The sequence below is a fragment of the Melospiza georgiana genome, chromosome 3 (assembly GCF_028018845.1).
Source record: "Melospiza georgiana isolate bMelGeo1 chromosome 3, bMelGeo1.pri, whole genome shotgun sequence".
Classification (NCBI taxonomy): Eukaryota; Metazoa; Chordata; class Aves; order Passeriformes; family Passerellidae; genus Melospiza; species Melospiza georgiana.
Genome location: NC_080432.1, coordinates 106,834,488 through 106,852,739, shown reverse-complemented (window position 1 = coordinate 106,852,739; position 18,252 = coordinate 106,834,488). Strand labels below are relative to the sequence as shown.

Here is an 18,252-nt window from a genome sequence, read left to right as displayed (position 1 = left end):
GGCACGATGCAACGCCGCCGGCCGGGCCGCTCTGCCCGACTCCCGGCAGCGCAGCAGCCGCGCGGATGAAGGGCCGGGCGAGGCACAGGCCGGGGCAATCCCGCAGAGCCCCGGCGGGCCCGGGCTGCGGGGCAGGAGCTCGGGGCACAGGGCTGGGGCCGGCCAAGCTGTCCCGCTGCTCAGCGGGTGGGACCATGGCTGCTCCCAGCCCTGTGGGAGCCTGGGGACACGGCAGGGAAAGCACAGGGCCAGGGCGAGCCTGCGAGAGGAGCCGGGCTGAAATAGCCTCTGACTGCCAAGGTTTGTGCAGCAGCAGAGCCGCCACCTGCTCGGCGCCTTTCTTTGTGGGGCGACGGTCAGTGAAGACAAAGCTACCAAAAGGACCCTTTATGTAACCGCATCGGTAAAAAATAAAGGAAGAGACCCAACACACACAAATAACCAGGGGCCAGCCCCTCAGCACCCCCTCTGCCGCGGAGGGCGCGGGCTGCGGGCCCGGAGCTCCCGGCCAGGCGAGCCCAGCGCGGGGAGAAGGCCGGGCCGCCCTCCCCGGCCGCCCCCGCCCCGCCGGCGCTGCCCCCGCCCCCGGCCGGCCCTGTGGCGGTGACGTGCCGAGCCGGGCCGGGCCGGGCCGGGCCGTGCCGGGCGGCGGGGGCGGCGCAGAGCAGCGCAGCGGCGGCAGCAGCAGCAGCAGGGCTGGCAGCGAGCGGGGCGCCGAGCGCAGCAGCAGCAGCAGCAGCACCTCCATCAGCAGGTAAGGACGCGGCCTCTCGGCCTCCGCCGCCCCTCGTACCCGCGGCGGGAGCCGGCGGCGTCCGGGCCGGCCCTGGCGCTGCCCCCCGGCTGCCCCCGCGCCCCTCTCGCCCGGGCAGGTGAGGCAAGGGCCGGGCCCTCGGCGGGGCAGCGCTCCGGCCAGCGCCCCGCGGGACCGACCTGCCGGAGCCGCAGCTTAGAATCCCTCTGGACTGTGCTGGACTTCCTTAAATTGTCATGGAAATTCTTTCCTTTGTGGGCTTGTTTGGGTTTTTTAGTATCATCCTCTGTGAAATTCCATCCCTGCGGAGTTACAGCTAAGCTTCCCTCTTTGGTTCAGAAACATTTTTGTGCTGGTGGGATTGTTCTTGTAAGAGAAAATAACATTTGTGTAGCCTTTACTGGCCGGACACAGTACGACTGGTAGTTCAGTGGAAAAACGCCTTCTGGAGTATTTCTGCTTGAAGTACTTTTGCAGGCTGCGGTTTGGAGAGCAGCGTGTGTGTCACTGTGATGTACAACTAAAAACCCCATTCCTGTTAACTTGCATCCATTACTGAACAGGAAAGCTTAAAAGGGTTCGTCTCCTTAATGGTCAGAATACAACTTGCAGTGCAGCAAATACACTGCTGGTGCTTGTCTGATACTTGGCTCTCCGGTTCTGAATTAGTAAATGCCACCGAGGCCTGTAGGATGGAGGTAGCCGAACTAATAACAGTTGGCCGGTTCTGTAAAAGGATGGTTGTTATCGGTTGTTTCAGCGAGCGCTGCTGACTGCCAGCCCTGTGTTACAAAGGTGCAGGGCAGTGTGTGTCGTGACTTGAGCCCTGTGGTGCTCCCGGAGGGATCAGACCTTTGAGGCCGCACAGTTCCGCGGGCATGGCCGGCTGCGGGCAGCCCATGCACCGCGCTAAGAGCCGCCCGAGTACAAAGGTTGGCCGCGGGACTGAGCCTTCCTTCTGTTGCAAGTGTGACAGATTAACAGGGTGGAGATGAACTCGTGAGCTAAATGTCATCTGCGCTTTTAAACTTTATTTTTTAGTGGAAAAGAAAAGCCTAACAAGACCAGAAATATTTTGAATTTTTTAAATGTTAATTTTGAAAACTTAAAAGTGTAAGCAAATCTCTTGCATTATTTGTTTAAATGCAATAAAGCTTCTAACACACAAGTTAACTTTTAAATGTATGGTTTATAAAATAACTGCAAAAGATCTGTGTTATTGAGGTGGGAGAGTAAATATCAGAATTACCAGAGCACAAGTTCCAAACCCTTGTGATGTTGCTTTTAATAACGTAGAAATTAAGATTTAGCTTGACACTATTTTTAGTGGATGGGTTTTTAATGTGTCTCAGTTAATAAACTATTTAGTGAAGGCACAGTTATGCCTTTGACTGTAAAACTATAAAGCCAGCAATGCAAACATAAAAGCAGTAAACTTTCCTGCGAGGCTGAATAGCTTTCTGAATTAAAACCATGTCAGTATTAGTTAGCAGAAATTCTAAGTTGAATTAATTTCCCCACCCCCATTATTTCTAGTCAGAGGGGGCATTCCTCTATAATCTGCACTAAGTACTGTGTCCTGCAGCCTCCGGCACTGCCATGTGCCTTTGTTTGGATAATGGGTCAGTATTTTGACCCATTAACAATAATGTCCTCATAAGGAAGGTGAAATAGTGCTTCCTTGTGCCTGGTCTGCCAGGGTGGAGAAGGCTTTGTGACCCAGTGTAACCTTTGTATTTCTGTGCTATTTGATAACACTGGTCTGAGGAAAGATTTCAGGCTTTAGAAATTTTGATAGTCTTATGAGTGATGTGGCAAAGTTGAGTAGGGGCTAACTTTTTATCAGAACAAAATGTGAAAGCATACGATTAAGCTGGCAGGTTCAAAATGAACAAAAGAGGTGTGTTTTTGGTTTTGACCCAATGTGTGGTAAGTTAAGCTTTGGAAATCCTTCTGAAGCATGTGGATATTGAAAGTTTGCAGGGACTTGAAAAGCAGCTGGACAAATTCGTGGAAGAAAAACCCACTAAGGCTGACTTGTGTGGTGTACCTGAAGTAGCTCAGGGAGTCACCACGCTGAGCTCAGAGCTGGGACAATAGACTGGGAAAGTACTGTCAATTATTTATCAAATTTTTATATTAATTTCAGGCATTGACATAGTGCAGACAACAGTCCTGCTGTCTGACCCAGTAGGGCTGCTCTTAGGAAAATTGTTCAACTGCAGTTTTTGAGAAGAGCTGAACCAAAGGGACCAGGTATGGAGATAACAACTCTAAGTGATAATTCTCGGGAAATGATTATGAGTCACCATCAAACATCAGTGTAAGTGCTGCTGGGGGCAGTTCTGGCACCTTTGTACTTGTTGACATGGATATCTTTGATCAACAGAATTAGCACAAAATATGAAGGAGAGTGAGTAGGGCTTTCAGGCTGTGTTTTTGATGCTTTGCTTTGGAGGACAGAGGTTCCTGGTAAGTTCCAAGGCAGTATTTGAGTACAAGATACTATTTTCAGGAAGAAGATCCCATAATGCAGATGGGTAAAGTCGACTTGGCAGCAGCACCATGGAAGCAGATCTGAGGGTTATGTGGGATCACAAGAAGCACAGGGATGCAGTACTGTTGAAGTTCAGCATTTAGCTTTTCGTACTAGTGCAGCTCAAGTTAATAGAATAACGTGTCCAGTTTTGGCCACAGCCTGTTAAGAAAGATAAATTCAGATGACCAGGAATGGTCAACCGGGGCTTAGGAAGGTTTTGGAAAATGGATCTGCAAAGAATATGTGTGTTTGGAAAGTGTGTTCCACAAAGCTAGACAAGCTCATTTCCAGCAGAAAGAGATGAGATGAGGGAACAAGAAGATGCTAGAGTATTAAAATTAGTGAGAAGTGGTTTGTGTTCCTCTGTCAGTGACTGTATCAAAAAAGATGAAACTAGTTTGCGCCAAAGACTTGATGAAGTTCCTAAAATCTGTTATGCCTTAGGGAAAACTGAAAGAAAGTAAGGTTGTGCAATCTCATTTCTGCAAAGGTTTTTGAAAGTTAAATAGTATTTGTGTTAAGGATGTATTAAAAACACTCCTCAAAATTGTTTTACTTGTTCACATGCAGGGGCTTGAGTTTGAGGATTTCTTCAGGTGCCATCTGTATTTGGGCTTGAGTTTATATGGAAAAAAGTAATTTCAGTCCTCAAAAGATGAACAGTTTCTCTGATAAAGTCCTATAATCTTTCAGTTGCTGGTCATCTCATGTTACAGCTTAAGGCATTTGGTTTTAAAATAATTAGTGTTGAGGCAAACTACTGCATTTGACAGCAAAACGTTGTGGTTTAGGAGCATAGCCTGTAATACTTTAGGAAATGTAGGTGTACAACCATACTGTGATTCAAACCAGGAAAACCAGAGGGATAAAACCTGAGGTATTCATCATCTACTCTAGAATATACTGAGTGTGGCTTCATAACTTGTGTCCTAGTGTTACAGCATGTTTGGTCTGAAACACTTTCAAAAAGGACTTTCAAAATACCTAACTTAAAAAAAAAATTGCCATTTATCATATGTCTCTCATTTTGTATCCACTTTTTAAAGTATGAGAAGGCATTTTCTCATGGCAACATTTTAACATAGCTTGCTATCTCTAAGTTTCTACTTTGTTATTTCTTAGAATAACTGTTGCAGGTTTGTACTAAATACTAGTGACAGTGACTTGTGTCTCTGAAGTATTGATAGTACTATATCAATATAAAGAACACAGAAAATTGTAGTTTTTGAATTGATGGCTGTGGATGAATCTTTCCCCCCTGCCCCCCCAAAAAACCCAACAAAACCAGAAGTTTTGCAAAGCTGAATGAGAAGCATCAGCAGCCTTCATAGATTTTACTAAGGCTCTGATGTCAAGAAAAAAACAGATAAATCCATGGGCACTTTAATCTCTGGTAGACTGATTTCTGTAAGTAATGACCATATAAATTCAATATATGTATTTTATTGGGGAAAGAATGCTAAAGCTGTCTTTTGTTAAGTGACCATCTTAGACTACCTATTCAAAAATCTGATTTAGCCAAAGCAAGTTCTTGTTTTGTTGTTGTCGAGCTGTGTGCAGAAACAGAGCAGAGGCTGATGAGGCTGGGGAGGGCTGGGTCTCTTTGGCCACGGTGCTGCAGCTCCAAGGCAGAGCCTGTTGCCATCTGTGGACAGCATAGCCTGGCCTTGAAAAGGTGCTTTGGGGCTCCCTGGTGCACCTACACATCTGAACTTCCTCCTGCTGCCAAGGGAGGTGCACCGGGGTGTTTACCCTGCTGGCTACTGCTCCTGTCGGTGTGTGAGCTCTGTCAGCAGCAGGGCACGCGTGAGCGCCTGCTGGAGTGTGGGCTGGTGTCTGGCTGCTGTGCCTGTGCTGCCAGTCTTACCCAGCACTGTGTCACTCCTGAAGCACTTGTGTCAAGCCAAGGGACCTTCCTTGTACTGCGAGCGCTTCTTCTTCCTCTGCAAGCGTGTGCATAAAGGGCAGTTTCTGCTTGCTCCAGGGAACGAGAGCTGGATGAGGCATCTGGAATTGAACTTCGCTTTCTGCGTGCACAGCTTGCAGCTGAATGTGGCCAGTCTACAAACTGAGATCGGATCCTAGCAGTGCCAAACAGAGGTGCCATGAGCACTACCAGAACTGGGGTGGCCACTTCCATATGTGCATCTTTTAGAGCTTGATCTACTCTTAGAGAAATTAAAGAGAAATTCTCAGTCTTGAGCTGAAAGTCTGAATGAACCCTGGTTTTGTAAATGTTCAGCAGATGGCCTTATTTATCATAAAAGAATTTCTTTTTTTTTTAAGCAACATCTCTTAAGAGATGCTGAATTTATTTTGCAAAGGTAGTTACACAGACAAATTAAGAGTATTATTTACATAGTGGATAATTGTTTCACGAGCAAATTTGTTTTCCTTGTAATTAACAAGACTTAGTGGACAGATTTGAAATTTGTGGATGAAAAAAAAAAAGAGGAGTATTTACCAAAGCCAGTTGTGCACAAAAATCTCTTCAATATTAGCAAGATCTCTGGCTGTATTTCAGAAAAATATCAGCAACCTTCTGAATTATATCTAAATGTTTCTATGGATCCTTCAGGCCTGAGCTGAAGCCACAGAAATATCATTGCTTTTTACATTTTGAGCAAGTTCAGATTTGTATGGTCCAGAGCTCTGTCCCTCTCCTCTGCTATATTGTCTTTGTTGCCATGCACTCAGCAAGGTTTTGGTCGTGTCGGGTGCGTTCTCAGAGTTCCAGATCCAAAGGAGCCCAGCTGTAGGGTGATACTGCAGTACCATGCTCAGGGAGAAGCTGTCTGTGGGAGGACAGCGTGTCCTTCTCCAGTCCCTAGGTGTGCTCTGTGCAGAGGTCACGCCTGTGGTGAGCTGATGGCACCCTTCCAAGTTCACACCTGTGCTTTGCTCTTTCCTGCTTTCTTCAACTTCAGTCCATCACAGCTGCTCCGCAGTGAGGGGATTGACAGCAATAAAGCACTTCCACCAAGTCCTCTGAGAGAGGACAGACAGTGTTGCTGTGTCTCCTTTTGCTTTGTCGGGTGAGTGCTGTGTGCAGGCACACCAAACCTGCTTATCGTGGCACTCTGCTTGTTTGAGGGGAGGCACTGGAGAGTTTTGGGGAGGGTGCTCTGTAGCTGCTCATCCAATTCAAAGTTTAGCTGTGTGCAGTAATATTTTGTGATGTTGACCTTGCTTACATACTGTAAGGTTTTCAGGACAGGCAGCAGAGCATTCAGGAATGAAGAATCTGATGAGCATTTTTGATGACTTCAATTTTAACAATTCTGTTGGGTTGCAGTTTTGTAAGCAGTTGGGCTGAGGTAATTGACTGCTGGACCCTGAAAGGAGAAATGGCTGCATCTTCTTGTCCTTCCCAGCAGTGTGCATGGTCATGGGGCTCCTTCACACCCCAGTGCAAATGGCCGGCTCTGCAGAAAGCAACAAATCCCATCACCTTTCTCTTTTCCATATCTGTGAAAATCCATATCCATATTTCCATTTCTCTCTGCAGAGGTAGAGCAGCACAGAGGAGGGGAGGCAGATGAGGTGTGATAAGTCATTGTCGTTCAGCTCACCCTCTCTCAGGAAACCACAACCTATTTTGCAGTCTCAGACCTGTGTAACTGCATTGCCTCTACCCAACGTTAGACAAATGCCTCCAAAGCCCTTTGCAGAGAGAAATAGAGACATAAGGAGTATACACAGGGAAATTTAATAGAATCATACAACTACAGAAGGGCCTGGCTCGGCAAAGACCCTAAAGATGATCTAGTTTCAACACCCTGCTGTGGGCAGGGACACCCAGGCAGAGTCACATACAAGGACAGAGTCATAGAGTAGGATGGGACAGGATTGTAAGATCATGGACTTCAAAGGGCCCTAGGATAATATGGACTTTTATTACTGTGTAAAGATAGAAACACTTGGGTTTAGTGCATGTTTTAGGGGAGAGAATGAGTAATGAGTTTATTTTGTGGTTTTGGGGGTGGGCATTTCTTTGTGTTTTTTTTTTGGTTTTTTTTGTGTTTTTTTTTTTTTTTTTTTTTTTTCTTTTTGTTACCTGGGATCTTTTACAAAGATAGGGAAACTGGTGATATAAATATTTGTCTCATTTTCTAGGCACCTAAGGGAGTTCTTTTTTCAGTGTTTGCCAATTGCTTTAAAGCCTTGGCAGCATTCATGCAGGCAGCCTTTATGGCAGGTGCTTGTGCACACAAATGGCATTCTGCAGTGACTTCTATCTCCCTGCTGGACAGCAAGGAGTGTTACTGATGTGGACATGCCAGGAATGATGCTGTTTCTCCTTCTCTCATACTTGTTGCTTTGCTTTTCAATGAGTGTACTGCTGGGCCTGTCCGTCCTCCTTTTCTGATTTTTTTTCCAAAATAGAGCCACTAATGGTTTTTACAGATTTTAGTAGCTGATCTTCTTTTGGCTGTGGTTAAGAGCCTTGCTTCAAATTTCAAAGTTCTTGGGAAAGAGGAGAGGTGGCCTGTCATAGTTGTGTTGAATTGGGGTGGTTGGGAACAAAGCACTCCTGTTTCTTCTGTACACGTGCAGTTTTGCAGACGGTGGGATGATCTCTGTCTTCAGTTGTCATCCCATTACAGTACTCCTGCATCTTCTCAAACACCTGAAATTAGTATGGTCAGACACTTAATCTTGGATTATTTGGACCTTGAGATAGTGTTTGGTTCACTGCATGAATGTCCTATATTAATATTTTTTCTCTTTGGGTGTTTGGACATGCACTATGGAGTTTTAAAAAAGTCTTACACCTTAGTATTTTTTTAGATCATTTATGCAAAAACAAATTTAAGCTTTGTTTAGGGGAAGGATGTATTTTGAAATACCTTTTATGTCATATTCTGATGGTAATCTGAAAAAAAAATTAGATCTTGTTTTATGTTTTGCTGTAAAGTTCTACATCCTTTCAAAGGAAAAAGATTATTTCTTACTAAGCCAGGCAGAGGAATGTGAGCCATGAAGTTTCTTAGCCTTTTATCATGCTGTACAAGTCATGTCTTGCTCAAAAGGTTAACACCCACAGAACATGCTTTTCTACAGTTCAGTGGTCTGAGCAGCTGCTTTTCTTGTGGCTGTAGGAATCTTTCCCATTATCAATGAACATGCAGTCTTTTGATGATATGACATCTTATGCTATGGCTATTTCTGGGTTATGTGTTTATAATGTAAATTATCTCTATTCAACACCAAAGCAGCAATGATAAACATAAATAATGTGTTTGCCATGTACTCTTACAGATTATTCTTTCAGTTTAAATCCTTGCAGCTTTTCCCAGTTTTGCATACATGTATGTATGTATTTTTGTGAAATATTACATCAGAGTTCTTTTAACTTAGAACTAAAAATAGTTTATTTTGGCATCTGTTGGAGTTTAGCTTCTTTGTTTCTGTTGCTACAGAGTTCTGTGTCTGTTCATGTAGTAGTCAGCCTAACAAGTGTCATAATATATAAAGCTGGTTCATAGACTTTCTGGTTTTTTAAATTGCCCTTTGGAGCTTCTGTTACAGTCTGGGATCAGTTACTGATCTCTTTAGAAAGAGTTGTTTGGGTTTTTTTGGTTTTGTTTTTTTTTAATGCCTTAAAAATGCATTTGTATTTCCTGATATTTTGTTTGCTTGTTTTTGCCTAATAAAAGCTTGGGATATTGAGTGAGTAATAAGTACTGACTGCTTGAGTACATAGGATGGAAGTGGAAATTTATATGGTTTAAAAAAAAGCCAAACAGCTGTCTGAGATGAGTTGTTTTAGGATTAATCCTGGTCTCTTTACAAATCCCTTTGGGAGAGAAGAGGGCAGACAAAAGGCACTTCATGTCACTGGCGTGTTTACTGAGCGGCTCTGCTGCTTCAGCCCAAGGGAGGAGGCGGGAGCAGGGGAACGGGAAACTACGAGCAAGAGGAGGAGAACTTTGGGGTGAGCTCCTTAGGAAATACATGAAGGCTGAAGGGTGATGCCAAGGTGGGAAAGTCTGAGGAGCTGAGAGGACCAAAGGGACCACAGCAAGAGGAAACACATGAAGACTGCAGTAGAAGAAAAATGACTGCTTTTGTGAAAACAGGTTAGCATCGGGGGCTGCCCTTCCTGCCGTGCTGGGCAGGACTTTGAAGCCGTGTCCTCCTCATCAAGCGTAAGGCGCTGCCTGAGCCCGGTGCATGTCCAGGCACTGACCCCGGGTGTGCCTGCTGTGGGTGTAAGACCACGACACCTTGCAATTTGGGCTAAGTATTTCACCCCAAGACAGCTAAAGTTTTTGGAGTGACATCTGAAGGTGTGCTAAGGTGTGGTTAAGTGGTAATTAATGAAAGCTAATTGGCTGATGTTTTTCTAGGACTCAGCATGTTCTCTCCAGCAGCCTCTTGTTTCCATTGGTCATCTTGTTGGAAATGGCCAAGTAGTTTTTAGGGGACCAGGCTGTACATACTTAAAGGAGAAATTTGAATGGGCAAGATGCAGCTGTGCGTGAGGCTGCTGTAGCTTTGGTTTGTTAAGTTTGATCAGCTGCTTAATTTTAAATTCATGGCCTAATTTTGTGTGGAACATTTTATAGGCAGGCAAACCCACAAAACTCCAACAAGTAATCTCCAGTCTGACACTGAAGGAGGCACATCTGTGTGAGGATTTTCTTCCCAAGTGTTTGATTTTATTTTGTTTCAGGCCTTTGTGTAAGGGAAAGTTGTGTAACTTGCACACATGTAAAGACAGAGGAGAACTGAGTTGAATGTGAAGTAATAGCCATCTTATGTAGTGAAAAATTAGCTTAGTAATATTAGCAAGCATTTGAACAAAGTTTGCTGATTGGTGAGGGTGCTGTTTATTTTTGAGGCTTGTGTTTTAGCACACTTCAAGTTACTACTGTTGAAAAACAAGGATGGTTTTTTTCCTTTTTTCTAACAAATCACTTCCCTCAAGCATCTCCTGCAAATGTTCAGACTGTGCTGTTTTTCTAACATGAGCTAAAAGCTTGTACTAACACGTAGGGAAGTAAAGGAAAGCTATTGTGCCTTTGCTATTATTATACTCTTGTCAAAGTCTTTGCATCTGTTTAAATACTAACCAGAAGAAAATGTGGGAGGAGAATAAAGGTTTTTTAAAAGTCTTCCCTTAGCTGAGTAGAATTTCTCCTTTTTCAGACTATCTTCAAGGGCTTCCACTCAGCTGGGACAGGAATGGCATGGTGTGGAGCTTGGGTGCTGCAGGCTATAGCAAGTAATGGGATACAGACCTTAGTTCAGTGATAGCTGATATCACCTCCTTGCACTGTTGAATGTAATGGCAGTCAAATTTTGACCCAGATGCATGTGATAGCATTCATTTGGAGCTCAGTGGAGTGTAGAACATAATGAATGCTGCAGTGGATGTTGTTAGCATGTCACCTGGATTGGCTTCCGGGGTTGCATCGTGTCTTGCCTGTCATCCATCTGCCTGGATCACTCTGGTGCAATCCGGATCCTTGCTGGTGCTTCGTGTGCTGATATTTGTTGACAGCTTCACAATGTGTCTCCCTCTGCATCAGACTTCTTTTTTCAAGATCAGCTTCTGCCCCTAAAGAATCTCTGTGTAAGTTATTCCCAGGACACATGTCTTTTTTTTCATTTATGTTACAGTCCGTGCAGGATATCCTGCCTTTTGTGTTTCACAACCTGCTGGCAATGGGAAGGATTTGCATGGCGTCAATCCTACAGATGAGCACGCAGCTTCAACTGCCTATACCAAATCAGATTGCAAATGGAGTTTGTACAATCCAGCAAGTAAAACTGGCTGCATCACTGTGGTTTTCTGAGGATGAAAGAGATGCTGGCTTTTGCTTTACTTACCAGCCAGGCTTGGTGTCTAGTCAAAAGGGTAGTGGAGAGATGCAGGGCAGAACATTGGTAGAAGCAGAATTTGAAGATTGGGAAGAGAGTTTAATCAAAATCTGTGTTTTCTTCTTTGTTTTCTGCCTTCCCTAGTGGAGAATGACCAATGTCATACCAGTTAGCACTGGATTGGGAATGGCTGTAATTACTTGAAAGCTGTCAACCTGCAGTTAACCCTGCTCATCAGGCTGAGGTTTGGAGAGCGATGTGGAGGACACATTTGCTGCAGGGAGCATTCCTGTCCTGGCAAGCTTTGCTCATGTGTGCCCAGCACTGCCTGGGAAGCCCTGCAGTAGAACGTGCTGGCTCTCCATGCGAGTCAGCAGGAAGGAATACTTTGTCTTGTTGCAGGCTATTGTGAGCTGCTGCTCTGCTGGGGACTCCTTTGGCTTTTCACAGTGGTCCTTGCACCAGATGATAACGTGCTGAGCTTGTTCTGGTCAGCAAAGCTCCTTGTCACTGTGCCAAGAGCACCCTCACAAAGAAAGCCCTATGCCTTTTACCTCCTAAGTGAATCCTAATGTGGATTCACTACATTCCTGGATCAAAGTAGCAGTCAGTCTTCCTGTTTTGAAAAAACGGAACTGGGGACAATACTGTTGCTTTGAGATGAAGAACTGCTTTTCAGGCTAATTTTAGGTGCAGCTTCATGTGTAAGGAGGAGGCAGTTTAGAGCAGAGGGGCTCGACAAGGGGACATCCAAAATGATGAATGCTGGCGTTGGGCAGGGTGGTGTGGGCAGAAGCAGCCACATGGGAAGGCATGATCTGGAGCAGTGGCTGCTGAGCTGGGTGCAGGCTGAGCAGATGTGATTGACCTTCCAGGCAGAGCCTTGCTGCCTGGGCTCAGAGCCTCAGCACATGGCAGGGTGAGCACAGCTCCACTGGCAAGATGGGCAGCTGTGGGCCTCTTGTGTTCCTCAAAACAAAAAGCAGTCCAGAGCATTGCAAGGCATTTCTTAGATTACAGTTTTAATTCCAAATGAGAGTTTCTTTCTAGAAAAAAAGGCATTTTTTAAAGGCATTTTGAGGCTGGGAGAAAAGATAAAACTAAGGGATACCTAGAGAAAGGGGAGAAGCCAAGTATCAAAAAAGATGAAAGTCATTCACCACAATCAAAGCCTATGTTTTATTCCACTGCTACAATAGAAGAGCAGGTCAGGTAAAAAAATCAGTTGTGTGTCCTAAACCTCCCTGATGCTTTTCAGCATAAATCTAGTTGAAGAGACCTTCAGTGGTAGAAGCTCACAGGAAGGCTGCTGTAGTTATTAGAGCTCTTCCTGGGTGGCTCAGCCTCATCTCTGAAGCCACACCTGGTGTATTAGGGTTTCCTATGCTGTTATTTCTGTTATGCTGGACACGTTCCCAGAATTCTGTCAAGAGCTTCTGTATCAAAGGAGGATCATCCCACAGCACAGGCTGCTGAGTGCATGGAGAAATTAGGTAAACTACAGCAGCCAGTAAAACTTGAATGAGTTTTATAGAGGGAAGCTGAGAAAGCAAATGCTTCTTTTATTACCTTTGAAATATAATTGTGTTTCTCTCTTGTAATTGAGTGTCAGCAACTTTTGCTAACTCGTCACTTCTAAAAAAAGTTGTTTTTTTTTTTTTTCTTAACAGACACGCAGTGATATTTTTATTTTAGGAAATTTAGATTTCTGTTCTTCACAGGTCATAACACTGGGAATTTAGCCAGCAGATTTCACCCTTGTGTCTGAAGGCAGCATAGAAACTGGATGTGCTGGCATTTGAGAAGGCATTTGATTAATCTTGTTTCCTTTATTGTTCCCAAGTTATTGGAGTTATTCAAGAGGCATGCATTTTTTTTAAAATTCGAGTAAGCCGTAATAGCCAGCAAGTTCTTTTCATTAATCACCCAAGTAAAGTAGAAACTCTGGGAGCTGTAAAATTCCTCTGAACAGAACATTGATACCAAAATGCAATTGTTTGTATTGTTTTTTATTTATTAATAGAAATAGTTTTTATAATGGTTTTTATTTATTAATAGAAATGATAAGAGAATTCTTCAGACTTTGTGTCCTTCCTTCAGTCAATAAAAGGAAGCACATACCTCCCTGTAATTGAAGACAGGTATGCTATTGTGGAGGCTGGAACAGGACTCTCTGTAAGGAGAGGTGGAGTCTCCATTAAGTGGTGTGATTCATATGTTGATGCATTCTGCAAAATAGGTCTGCTGGTTGGTTGTGTTTGGTTTTGGCTTTTTCTTTAGTTCAGTGGGTGGAAAGTTGTATCATTGGGCTGTTCTGTACTACATTTTACTCTTTTTGAATTCAGTTGTTCTTGAGTTCTTGCCTCAAGACTTCATGTAGGTCCCTGGGAGGAGGCTGAGCCCCATGTGATTGCTGCTGTCTCAGCACCAGAGGAACTGGAGCTTTCTGGGTTCTGAGGAAGTCCCTGACTTCGGTAATAATCCTCCAGGATCTTCACTGTACTTACATTCTACACAATTGTTTCTTTTACACTGTTTTGAATTTTTTCTAAGATGACCTTAGAGGATCTCTAATCACATGATAATGTGAAACAACTGTACTTAAAAGCTTTCAGTTTTTTAGTTCCCATGAATGATTCAAACCCAAAAATTCATCCCCAGGGAGGACTTTTTACTCTAGAAAGGAAACACAGGAAATCTAGGAGGAATTTAGTGTTAGCTTCCCCCTGCCCATCCAAGGTGGCACTCAGGTCATCCAACTGTGTGAAGAAATACCCATCATGACAGCAGATTTGAAAAATTTCTATTTGCAAGGAGGAATTTGAATTAATCATATCTAACTTTTGTGTTGAATTCCTGATCACTGTAGCTTAAGCTCCCATGGAGCTCAAATTTTGGTGAAAGAAAATATATGGGAAAAAAAAAAATCTATCTGAAGCAATGAAATATATTTGCTGGAATATAGGAAGTGCTGAAGACTTCCAGATTGGAGTTCTAAACAGAATGCTTGAGTGAACTTGGCTTGCTGCACTACAGACTACAGGTCCAGGAAGCTGAAGAGGATGCTCTGTAAAGCCTGGAGAAGAGGAGCAGCAGGTTGTCTTGTGGGTCCACTGATGATAAGTTTCACATGACCTCACAGTCTTTCCTTCCATAGCAGTACAGTCTCTTCTGCATTGTATTCCTTGTCTTTTAAAAACTAGCTATATACTAGTTTTCCATGAAAAAAATCAAGGACTGTTGACTGTTTTGTGGTTTGCTGTTTTGTAATCAGCAAGGTAAGGGTCTTGCTTGTAATCAGGAATATGTCTATTAAATGTTTTTAACCTGAGGACTTTACATGTGACTTACTGAACTGTGTTCTAGGCTTTTTGATTGACATCATTAGCATTCCTGAGTCCATGGAATATCTGTAAATGCTGAAACCAGCCAGGAATCTGGCTGGTTTTCAAGTGTTTTTGTCAAAAGGCATTAGTGCTTACCTTTGACTGTGTCTGTGTGTATACTGAAAAAAACCCAAAGAAGCTGCTTTGCAGACTAGGTGTGACAACTTGTAAACCAGATAGAAAAATATTTAACTAGAAAGAAAAAAAATTAGTCTTAATTTGAAATCTATGTTAGTGGTTAAAAGTAATTCTTCAAATAATTTTCAAAATTGTGTTTAAAGTAGTTTCTGTATCTAGTCTATATGGTCTCTGTTTTCACTGGCTGTGTATTACAGCTTTTTCTGCTAGACTGAAGTATTCTGTAGTTTGTCTTCCATGTGAATATTACATGTACTTAACCTGTCATTACATGATCCTCACCTTTTCTTATTTGGTAAAGAGTTGTTTAAAACCAGATGGAATTTTTGTGTGGCTGGTACTGAGCATTTAGAGGAAAGTTGTGCAAGGAGGTGTCTTACCTTAGCCTTGTAAGAACAAAGGGATGTGTCTTTGAGGTTAGAGATTAGTAATAATGTATTTTCAGTGGGAAGGATTTTGAAACTATTGATTTAGATTGTTCTAGAACTGGAGGAAGGCTTTAAACATGCTGCTTTTGATCACAGAAGGTGTTAGAATTAAAGGAAAAAATTAAGACGATTTAAATATCTTTGAAGCATGCTTAAGAACTATTTCATGTTATCCTCTTCTCTAATTGATTAACTGGATAATAGGTTTAAATGTACCAAATAACAAAACCCCTGGATTTCATAGCAACTGATCTGAAATGATCTAATTAAGTTTGGGTTTTCCTCTCGAGTCACCTGGGTGAATCCTAATGATTTATAGCAGATTGCATTAAATTGAGCTGTGCCTGTTTCTTGGAAATAGTGTTGAGAAAATTAGAAATTTCTGCAAGAACATAAATTAGATAAAAGTACTGAGTGGAAGTGTCTGTTTCATGCTTTGTGGTCCTCCTCACTCATAAAGGCAAATCCATTTGATTACTGTTCTTGATGGTTTTGATATTGATATTGATATCGACAGTGGTATATGTAGACATGTAGCTAGGACATGGTTTGAACCTGTGATGTCAGTTTTGCTAATTAAAAAATAATTTAATCTTTTTGATTTTTGAACCCCCTGAAATTTCTGCTGAGCACCATTCTGCTGAATTTCAGTTATAAATTTCATGTGTGGGGTCTTTGAAATAATACTTTGTCTTAATCTTCTCAACCAGCAGTTATTTTTAACTGTTCTAGAGGAGCGTTATTTAAATCCTAAATTTAATATGGGCCATATCTCTGTGATCCACAAAAAGTGCCCTACTTTAACAGTTGAGAAACACAATGAATGTGAACCCTGACATTTCCTTGACATGAAATAGCTCAAGGAAACTTTGGTAGTAAGTTCCAGAAAGTTTGGTAATGGAGGTTCTGTTACACTTTCCTTTTTTTCCCTTTATGTTGCATAAACACAAGAACAAAGAATACAGTTGTTAGGCAAATGCTATATGTACAATTTTTTCTTTTTGAAATGTTAAAAAAATTGAATTTATTTTCTGATAATCAAAGTCATAATTTTCTAGACTGGCCTTGAAAATCTGAAGTCAAGTTGTGTCCAAATAATTCAGGTCATGCTTGTATGTATTTTAGATTGATTTTAATTTTTTTTATTAAACATTGTAGGTAATATCAGTTGGGAAGATAAAAACACTTGCTGAACAAAATTTTCTGAGCTATGGAAAAAACCATGGGGTTTGGGAAGGTCTGAGTTTTAAACCTGAATTGTGAAAATATGCTTAACATTGTGGATGTGACTGTATTGTTGTATCAAGTATTTTGCTTTTAATAAAGGGAAAGTTTTATGTCTACAAAAGGATTGTATGCTCCTTGAGTCTACCTGTAATTCAAAGTTCATGTAGACTTTGTTTATTTTTAACACAGAATCATAGAATGGTTTGGGTTGGATGGAATCTTAAAGCTCATCTAGTTCCAACCCCTCTGCCACGGGCAGGGACATGTTTCACTAGACCAGGTTGTTCAAAGTCACACTTTCAGGATGGGGCATCCAGAGTTCTCTGGGCAACTGTTTCAGCTCCTCCCCACCCTCTCGGTACAGAATTGCTTAGAAGTGCAGATCATACATGTTCTCACAGATATTTCTCTGTTGTTGCTGGGACTTGTATTGCCTCTGTGGGAAAGAAGGACACCAAGAAATGGGAAATGTGACTCATGTCCTGAGTACCTCTTGTCCTGGCAGAGGGATGAGAGAGCTTTACTTGGGTTTTTTGGTGGTGGTATCTGTGGTTTTGTGGGGAAGAGTCAACATGTGCCAGTCTTGTAGTTGGGAACTGTAAGCGTCTGTGCGTGAGCCTTTTGTGCTCCTCTTGAGAGTATTTTTAATAGTATCTTTATTGGTTTTGAAACAATTTGTGTTTTATACATTGTCCATAAATCAAATAAAAGTTTACTTTTTATAATGGGATGTTGGAACAGGAATAGAAATTTTGATACACGGTTAGGTCTGCGCAATTGCAAATGCCAGCTGTGCTTTTGACTTAAAGCCCTAATTCAAATCTCTCCTGTCTGACCAGCAGCAGCAAGATTAGTTACCAGAGAGGGGGATCTATACCCCAGTTTTAGACAAAACACGCTGATTAAAGTTATTTGTGGGCTGAGTAACACAAGCCTTTGTTTGGACTGCTGAACAGGGCTATGTTGAAACCTGCAGGAACAGGACTCACTCGCATTCCTGTTGCTGTTGCTTCCACATTTCTAGTCCACAGCATCATCTGATGATGCTGAGCCAGTGGTGAGTTACCAGCTGAGCATGCAAGTAATGTTTTACTTGGACACCTGTTTGATCAGACAGCAATAAGGCTGCTTGACAGGCACTTGGGGTGCAGTGTCCCTGGGTGGGCTGGGGAGAGCTGCCTGCTGGGGGCTCACAGGATGGGCACTGCCAAAGCATCTTGGTCAACTGAGGTGGAACTAAAGATCATTTTAATCATACTTTGTGTTTAGAGGGCGAGATCACCACAATTGTATAAGCTCTAAAGGGTAGAACTTGTGCTTAGCTGGTGTTTGAACTCCAAGAAGCATAAATTTAAAGTGTTGAACATTGCAGGTCTAAGGCAAAATTTTTGTGTTATAGTAGCAATAGTCTGTCCTTGAGGAGGAAAGAAAGAAGAAAAACTTAGTTTATGTTACTTAAAACAACTCTCTTGGTTTAAGCTGTTTTTTCTGGTTAAGTGATGATGTGTGATTGGTAGCTAGATGCTCTATGATCACTCATGCCTGGTATTAAAGAATAAAGCCTAGATAAAAAAGACAATAAAGTTGAAGTGCAGATGTTGAAGTGAGGGGAGAACGACCATTCTGTGATGCATCGAACTCGATTTATTGATCGATCAGTCAGCTTAAATAATAGTGTTAACGAACTTCATGCATATTCCAAAATCCAGGTTTATGATAGGCTAACAGAGAAAACTCTAACCACACCTTTTGTTTTACTACACCGTTGATTGTTTACACAAAACAAAACCAGTGTTCCCACTGTGATACGAACGGTTCCCAAAACTTCCATATCTGTTCTCAGGGTGCCATCTTTTCCCAGAGAGGGTGTTACACTTGTTATGGGAAGACTGCCTGAGAACTTTATTGTTTATAAAGTGATGCATGAGAGAGTCTAATTGTTTATAGAAG

General features: G+C 42.6%; 1 protein-coding gene across 5 annotated transcripts in view; it reads left to right on the top strand.

The window, feature by feature from the left end:
* The first annotated feature begins 665 nt into the window (after positions 1 to 665).
* The window catches only part of MYO6 (myosin VI), a 102,881-nt gene continuing 85,294 nt past the window's right edge, over positions 666 to 18,252 (top strand). For all 5 annotated transcript variants that reach the window (XR_009114244.1, XM_058020102.1, XM_058020101.1 and 2 more), the window contains exon 1: positions 666 to 754. The gene's annotated coding sequence lies outside the window, so the exon portion shown is untranslated. The remainder of the gene's footprint in view (positions 755 to 18,252) is intronic.